Raw genomic sequence first — 9,650 nt, 5'->3', positions numbered from 1 at the left:
TTCTTCTGCCTGCGCTTTAGAAGTTCTTATAACTTGCTTGGCCTCTTTCTGCCTAATCTTGTAGATTTCCTTATCTTCATTGCTCTGGGTTTTTTTATAATTACAAAATGCTAGCTTTTTATTTTTAATGATTTGGGCCACTTCTGCTGAGTACCACAGTGGTCTCTTCCTTTTTTTGCTTTTACTGACAAGTCTAATGATCCTGGCACAGCTGTGCATAGAAAGCAATCAGCTTCTAACTTGTTTGTTCAATTAAACTTTGGCAATAAAACCTAGAAGCTGATTGCAGTGCAGGAACAAGGTCATCCAGAGCCCAGGGCGAACGAACGTGCCAAACTGCACCAACCTCCCCCCCCCCCCACCTCCTGTAGATGTATGAGCATTACATGTCAGAAAAATCCCCCCCCCCCCCACAAAAACACTGAGCAATAATTCACATGCTTACCCCCCAAGCATAAATTCCCCTTCCTCTCAGTACAAATCTGCCCTCCTGCTGGAATCCCCCCTCTCAGCACAAATCCTTGCCAAAACAAGATCAACCCTCCTACCCCTAAAATTGCAGCTCCTAGTACATATCTCCCCCCCCCCCCACTTCAACTACCTCCCTCCCAGCACAAATCCCCCCCCCCCTCCTAGCACAAATCCTTTCACAAATCCTAGCACAAATCCTACCCCTAAAATTGCCGCTCCTAGTAAACATCTACCCTCCCTCCCACTTCAACTCCCTCCCTCCCAGCACAAATACCCCCCCTACAAATCCTTGCCCCCAAAACAAGCTCAACCCTCCTACCCCTAAAATTGCAGCTCCTAGTACACATCTACCCTCCCTCCCAGCACAAATTCCCCCCAAATCCCCCCTTCTAGCACAAATCCTTGCCCCCCAAAACAAGATCAACCCTCCTACCCCTAAAATTGCCGCTCCTAGTACACATCTACCCTCCCTCCCACTTCAATTCCCTCCCTCCCAGCACAAATTCCCCCCAAATACCCCCTCCTATCACAAATCCTTGTCCCCCCTCAAAATAAGATCAACCCTCCTACCCCTAAAATTGCAGTTCCTAGTATACATCTCCCCCCCCCCCCCCACTTCAACTCCCTCACTCCCAGCACAAATTCCCCACAAATCCCCCCTCCTAGCACAAATCCTTGTCCCCCTAATCCCCCTTGCTCAAACCTCCCCCCCCAAAAAAACAAAATCACCCCTCCTACCCCTAAAATTTCAGCTCCTAATACAAACCACCCCCCCCCCCCCACACACACACACACACACACACTTCAAATCCCACCCTCCCAGCACAAATTCCTCCCAAATCCCCCCAACTTGCAGAAATCTTCTTTCCCCCACCCTCCCCCTCCCAACACAAGTCTCCTAGATCACCACCCTTAGCACCCTCCAATTTCCCCTCCAAGAACAATGCTTACCCTCTGTCACCCCCCCCAAATCTCCCCTCCCAACACAAATCTCCTCCACCTCTATTCTCCTTTTGGCGCCCCCCCTTGACCTTACTTGATACCACAGTGCCCATGGCAGCCGCTTCTCCTGCCCACCCCTTCTCACGGCCCTGGCTGATTGGATTCTATGCACAGCTGCTCTGTGTGCACCAGTTTTAGTAAACCCCCCCCCCACACAGAATCTCTTATGTCATAAAAAGCCTACCTGTCAGCATTTTTATTGCAAGAGCACAAAAACAAGTTTTAAAGAACTCCAAAAAACCTGTCTGCACAGGAACAATGGAACCCAGCATTTGTTACCCATGGAGGGAGAAGCTGTAGTATTGTACCGTGTCAGACACTGATGCAGAAAGGTTGAAGTTTCAGTGATAATACACTGTACATCCCTTCCTCAGGCTTTATTCAATTGTATATAAAATCTGATAAAGTGATCCGCCGGATTATGTACTAGGTCCGTGATCCGTCACTTCTCGGTCCGATCAGCGGGAGCTGATCTGCGGGTATAGCAGACTCAATGTCCGCAGGCCCCTGCCGATCATGGGGCAGAGAGCCAGAATGGTGATCCGCCTATGTAACCAACAGAAGGAATGGATCCTGTGTTCCTGCAAAGCAGAAACACCAATCAATGCCTTCCCCTAGTAAAAGCACCTCCCACACAGTACACAAACACTGGCTAGGCACACATTTACCCCTTTGATCGCTCCTGATATTAACCCCTCTCCAGCCAGTGTCATTAGTACAGTGACCGTACATATTTTAGCACGTATTAGTGTCACTGGTCCCCAAAAAGTGTCAAAAGTGTCCCAACTTTCCGCCGTAATATTGCAGTCCCACTATAAGTCACTGATCACCACTATTATCAGTTAAAAAATAAACATAAAATGAAAAAATAAATAAAAATATTCCCTAGTTTGTAGATGCTATACCTTTTGTGCAAACCAATCAATATACACTTATTGGGATTTTTTTTTTTCTTAACAAAAACATATAGCGAAATACATATTGGCCTAAATTTATGAAGAATTTTGTATTTGTTTATTTATTGATTTATTTATTTTTATTGGATATGTTTTATAGCAAAAAGTAAAAAAATGTGTTTTTTTTTTTTTTCTTTTAATTGCCCGTCTTTTTTTGCTTATAGTGCAAAAATAAAAACCGCAGAGGTGATCAAATACCACCAAAAGAAAGTTCTATTTGTGGGTAAAAAAGATATCAATTTTATTTGGGTACAGCGTTGCATAAAGGCACAATTGTCTGTTAAAATAACGCAGTGCCAAATCGCAAAAAAATGGCCTGGTCATTAACCACTTGCCGACCGCTCACTGAGCTGGTACTGCGGCAAAGTGGCTCGTTATCGTCCAGTGACGTAGACCTACGTCGCTGGACTTCGCCCCCTGTTGGCGGCGCGCGCGCGCCGCCGGAGGCTCGCTTCCGCTGTATTCAGACACAGCGGGAGTCGGGCCAGGGGAGGAGAGGCGGTGATCACCGCCGCACTTCCCCGATCATCGGGGATCGAGTGAGGAAATCCACCCGCTTGTGTAAACAAAGCGGGCGGATCTCCTATGTGACAGGCAGGGACAGATTACAGGATTCAGCATAGCTGAACCTGCAATCTGTGCCTATGTCACAAAGTCCCCTCCCCCCACACACATGAGGCATACATTTAACCCCTTGATCACCAATAAAGTTAACCCCTTCCCTGCCAGTGCATATTTTTAGGACTGATTACTGTAGTAATGTCACTGGTCCCCCCAAAAGTGTCAAAAATGTCAGTTAGGGGTCCGATCTGTCTGCCGCAATGTCGCAGTCCCGCATACAAAATCGCAGATCGCCGCCATTACTAGTAAAAATAAACAATAAAAATTACAAATATTTCCCGTAGTTAGTAAACGCGATAACTTTTGCGCAAACCAATCAAAATACCAAAAATATGTAGCAGAAAATTGGCCTAAAATGTTAAATTTTGATTTTTACATTTTTTTTTTGGGAATGTTATATATCAGAATGTAAAAAATATATATATTTTTTTTTAAATTGTCGCTCTTTTTTTCAAAAATTAAAAATCGCACAGGTGATCAAATACCACCAAAAGAAAGCTCTATTTGTGGGGAAAAAAAGGACATAAATTTAATTTGAGTACAGCGTCGCACGACTGCGCAATTGTCCGTTAAAGTAACGCAGTGCCGAATCCCAAAATATAGCCTGGTCAGGAATGGGGTAAAATTTTCTGGTCTTAAAGCGGTTGAAAATACGCTCATTGAGAATTTTTTTGTCAAAGACATGTAGCTAAATACATTTTGGTCTAAATATATGACAAAAATTGAAAATATTGGATATTTTTTAACTGTCAAATGTAGAAAATGCTAATTTTTTTTGCAAAATTTTCGCTCTTTTTTTTATTAATATCGCAAAAAATGAAAAGCGCAGAGGTAATCAGATACCACCAAAAGGAAGCTCAGTTTGTGGGGGGAAGAAGGATGTAAATTTTGTTTGGGTACGGCGTTGCATGACTGCGCAATTGTCAGTTAAAGTCACACAGTGCCAAGTTGCAAAAAGTGGCCTGGACATAAAGCAGGAAAATCCTCCGGTGGTAAAGTGGTTAAGGGGGCAAATCCTTCCGGTCCAGAACTGGTTAAGTTAGTCAGTAAAGGGTACCACTTAAATATCTTTATTCTCCAAATATAATTTATGCACATCCACTAGTGTGTTTAGGAGTAATTTATACAGAGACATCACTGGTGTATGTACTCTGAAGGGATAACATACTCATGCCATCCCTTCAGAGCTCTGTGCCGCATGCAGGAGTGATGTCATTGGGGCTCGACTATTCAGGAGGCTGCAGCCCACGAACCTGGAAAGAAGACCGGTTGCAGACGGAAGCCCTGTCAGCAGTGTCAGCGCGCTCCTGGAGGTCTTCCTTTTAAGGCAAATATGCCATAATGTGCATACTAGCACATTATATCTTATACCACCCAGGGACCTTGCTTTTTTTTAAAAAAAAGTTTATTATTGATTTATTAGCCTATTTTTCATGAAATTGTTTCTTATTATGGATTTCTGCCTCCTTATAACGTCCCCTGTGAACTCCGGAACCTCTCCTTCCTCTCACTTCCATTTGCTCAGAAGGAGCAGTGCATGTTAGTTGCGGTCCTGTACACTGTTCTATGCACATTATAAATCCCATAGTCCCTAGATCAGCCTTTTTCAACCAGGGTGCCTTGGCAAAATGCTTATAAATTGCAACAAATTGCCACAGGTTTTAACTAATTAATATTACAATCTTTGGCACTGTGCAGGTCAAGCCACTGGCATCCTGACAATGACAGCCAATTACATCACTGGTTGATAAGGAGAACGAAGAGGGGCTTGCATAGCATCCTTGTTTACTCTTCCCCTCTCCATCAGCGCTGGGGTCACATTGGCAAGTAGAAGAAGAGACACAATGGAGAAGAGAAATGCTAGAATACTAGTCAGTAACGGTTTGCAATTGTGGAGGAATAAATCCCTTCTAATGTTGGATGGCCCATTTGTATGGATGATGCTGCGTTATGTAAAACTATTTGTTTCAATTTTTGTTTTTTTTTACATTTTAGAATGGGGTGCCTCGGGATTGTACAGACTTTAAAGGGTGCCGCAATTGACAAAAGGTTGAGAAACGCTGCCCTAGATCATCTCAGGAGCGAGCAGGTGGCTACAATCCTACATTCAGTGTGACCATGGAGAACAAACATAGACACCCTATAACAGGAAGTCACACCACATCATCACAATAGCAAAAAAAGGGATATGGAGAATTGGTTGAGAGGTTGAGAGTAATAGAAGGGACTTTTCTGATTTAACCACTTCGCATCCTGGCCATTTCAGACACTTCGCTCCCACATGCAAAGATTATTTTGCTAGAAAATTTCTTAGAACCCCCAAACGCTCTATATGCATATATATATATATATATATATATATATATATATATATTTTTAGCAGGGGCCTTAGAGAATAAAATGATGGATGTTGCAATTTTTATGTCACACGGTATTTGCGCAGTGAATTTTCAAACACAATTTTTTTGGGAAAAAAAAAACCACTTTAATTAATTAAAAAAAAAAAAAATACAGAGTTAGCCCAATATGTTTTGCATAATGTGAAAGATAATGTTACGCCAAGTAAATAGATACCTAACGTCATGCTTTAAAATTGCGTCTGCCTGTGGATGGCAGCAGACTACGGTGCCTAAAATTCTCCATAGATGACACTTTAAACGCCTTTACAGTTTACCAGTTTAGAGCTGCACAGGAAGTATGGTGCTAGAATTATTGCTCTTGCTGAGGTTCGTGACATTACCTCACATGTGTGGTGCGATCACTGTTTACATATGTGTGCGGGAGTAATGCATGTGTTCACATTTGTGCGTATGCACGGTGGGACAGGGGAGCTTTTTTCATTATTTATTTTATAGAAAAAACATTTTTTGTACCCTTTTTATTATTTTTTTACTAACTTTATTGCAGCATGGGCTGTGACAGGTCCTCTTTATAGAGAGATTTGGGGTCTATTAGACCCCTAATCTCTCCTCTGGCCTCCCATGCAGACACAGATCGGTCTGATTGGCTGCTTTTTTGGCCGCTGATAGCCAGGTGAACAAAGGGGCGGTACTGGAAGTGACAAACTACTCGTCGCTCCCAGTTTCCAGGGTTACAGAGAGAGGGGAAAGACGTCAGTTCCTCCCTCTCTGTACAGGGCAGCCATCGCCACCGGCCCTGCAATGGGCAGGGCCATCTTACTAAATGGGCAAGCTGGGCAGTTGCCCGGGGGCCCCACCTGCACAGTAACCCAGCCAAGCATTAGTCCCGATTCCCGTGTGCATCCAACTGCTGAACGTAACAGGTGGCAAGCGCCTGTCGCCCCGCGCTGCTGTCAGGCCACTTGGGCCATTGAGGGGGGGATCCCACAACTGCAGGAATGCCTGTCCATCTCCACAGGAACAGGCACACACAGGACAGCCAAGTCTGACTCCCATCCGTGTGTGTGTTCCCAGGACCCAGCCCCCGAACTTGGAAGCTGTCATTAGCCTGGCATTGCTGTACCAATAAAAATAGCCCTCTCGATAATTTGCATTTTTATTCTGGTGGGTGATTGTGTAATGCACTGTATTGCCCAGGGTCCTTTAATGCTCTTAAGATGGCACTGGCAATGGGACAGGAGAAGTTCCAGGAGGGGATTGAGACCCCCTTCTGCCACCCGCAGACGTTATTGAGTGGCTAATTAGCTACTCAGATCACTTCTGCATGAAAGAGAATCATTGGCTAAAAAGAATGATACCGGGATGATACCTGTAGGTGCACCCATCATCCCAGTATAACCACTGATACCCGAGGAGGTACAGGAACCTTCATTGGGCAGCAAGTGGTTAAGAATACAGACCTATATAGATTCTTTTCTTTAACCAGAATTTAGTGTCACTCTAAACCAGGATTTCTCAGCCTTTTTTTTTTTTAGCCAAGGTACCCTATAAAAATTATGGGCAATCCTGAGGCACCTTATAAAATTTTAGTCAGGCAAGGTACCCTATAAAAATTATGGACAGTCCTGAGGCACCCCATTCTAAAATGTAAAAACTATTTTAATAATTTTACACATTGCAGCAACATCCACATGTAGGACACCCAATGTTTGAGGTGATTTATTCTTCCAAAGCAAATACACTTTTAAAAACTGGCACTGACTAGTATTCCAATGTTTGTCTTCTCCCTCAGTTTTTTCCTATCACTCAGCTAATGTGACCCCAACACTGATGAAGAGGGACAGTGGAGTGGCAAACAAGGATGCTATGCTGGTGACCGTCATCCTTCCTTTGATCCAACTGTTGATGCCATTGGTTGCTGGCAGCTAGGAGAATGTAATGGTGCACAATGAAAACCTGGGGCTTTGTGTAATAAAAGGCCGCTTCATCCACACACCGGCTTGTATACATTTTTGGGCAATTTTTAGGCATTTTGCCTAGGCACCCTGATCTGAACTTCAAACTTTCTGCATGGAGTGAAAACAAAGTACAGTAAAACTTTGGACTTAGCCCCCGTTCACATTACGTCGCTCCGACTTAGGGGGCGACCTGTGAAGTCGCGTGCACCGCGACTTCGGCGCGACTTGCACGGACTTCATAAAATGAATGTCTATGCAAGTCGCCTCCAGGTCGCCCCGAAGTAGTACAGGACCCTTTTTCTAAGTCGGAGCAACTTGTGTCGCACCTATTAGAACCGGTCCTGTACTACTCAATGGACCGCGACGGGGCAGGACTTGCCAGGCTGACCAAGTTGCCTGGCAAGTCGTAATAGTGTGAACCGACTCTGAGAGTAACTTGGTCTGAGAGTGTTTTGCAAGACATGCAAAATGTTTAAATACATTTTGACTTGATAAACAAGCGATGTCCTGATATAGAAGGAGCGTCATGTCACAACTGAGTATAAAAGAAGAGAGGCGCCTCTAAGTGTAGCAATATGGGGACATTTAATGAAGGTACAACATTTAGCAACTCACATGGTTGATGAGTAAAACAGGCACATCTAAGTGAGCCGGCATCCGGGGTAAAACTGTCCACATAGACCATCCTCCGCACCGCCATCGACGTCATCCCTTACACGCTGCGCTCCTCGAGCGCTTCAAGCCTCACTTTCACCTCGCTTTCAGATCGCTCTCCTGCAGGGTAGTCTTCCCGGTCACGGTGCAGACTGACAGCGGTGAGAGCCAGCGGTGAGGAGGATGGTCTATGTGGACAGCTTTACCCCGGATGCCTCCATACTTAGATGTGCCTCTTTTCATCATCAACTATGTGAGTTGCTAAATGTTGAACCTTCATTAAATGTCCCCATATTGCTACACTTAGAGGCGCCTCTCTTCTCTTTTATACTCTGTAGCTCCTGCTGGATTTTGCTTCTAATTCCCTTGTGGAGGCGCCATTTGTGGATGGACATTTTATGGTTACACAACCTATCGCAATGCTATAATCTTTTTATATGGACTATAAAAACTGAAGGACTTATGAATAAATGGTTGTGGAACGAATCATCTGAGTTTCCATTAATTCTTATGGGGAAATTTGCTTTGATATGAGAGTGCTTTGGATTACAAGCATGTTTCCGGAACAAATTATGCTCCCAATCCAAGGTTTTACTGTACTAATATATTGTAATAAACACTGAGTCACACAGATATCAAAGTACAAAGGTATTTCCTTTTAGTATTGTAAACTGACACTTATCTTCTGTTGCAGAATAAAGGAAATAATAACAAAAAAGGAGAGAAGGAAAATAAAAAAAAAACAACATATACTTTATTTTCATGGAATCGACACTTGAGAATCAGTTGAATGCTGGATGCACAGCATAGATACATAATCATTCCCTGTTAAAGTGGACCTTCAGTCATATTTTCATCTTTCCATCTATTAAATTCTCTGCCCTTGTTGTTTTAACTGTGCATAGTAAAATATTTTTTTTTGCCAGTAAATACTTTATACAGCCCACTTCCTCTTTCTTGTCTGGTGAAAAGCCTCGGCAAATGACATCACGCACAGCTCTCTTTCTTACTCTCATGAGAGTTTGCCAGCAAGGGAGGAGGGGGGAGTCATAGGAGAGTCAAGGAGAGCTGCAGAGCTGGAGGAGGCTGGATGAGGGCACAGATAACAGGAGACAGCAGAGATCCATGAGTATTCATCAAGAGAGAAGAAATGTGCAGGCAAGCAGTGGTGTGAGTGTGTCTGTCTGTATATATATATATATATATATATATATATACATACATACATATACATATACATACATATACATACATATACTATATATATATACAGTGGGTACGGAAAGTATTCAGACCCCCTTAAATTTTTCACTCTTTGTTATATTGCAGCCATTTGCTAAAATCATTTAAGTTCATTCTTCTTCCTCATGAATGTACACACAGCACCCCATACTGACAGAAAAACACAGAATTGTTGACAATAATCAAACACAGCTGGACTCAAATGAAGGTGTAGAACCATCTCAAGGATGATCAGAAGAAAAAGTTAAAAAAGAGTTAAATATATGAGTGTCACAGCAAAGGGTCTGAATACTTAGGACCATGTGATATTTCAGTTTTTCTTTTTTAATAAATCTGCAACAATGTCAACAATTCTGTGTTTTTCTGTCAGTATGGGGTGCTATGTG

The sequence above is a fragment of the Pelophylax lessonae genome (assembly GCF_965119305.1).
Source record: "Pelophylax lessonae genome assembly, chromosome: 7".
NCBI lineage: Eukaryota > Metazoa > Chordata > Amphibia > Anura > Ranidae > Pelophylax > Pelophylax lessonae.
Note: the sequence above shows the minus strand (reverse complement) of the source record.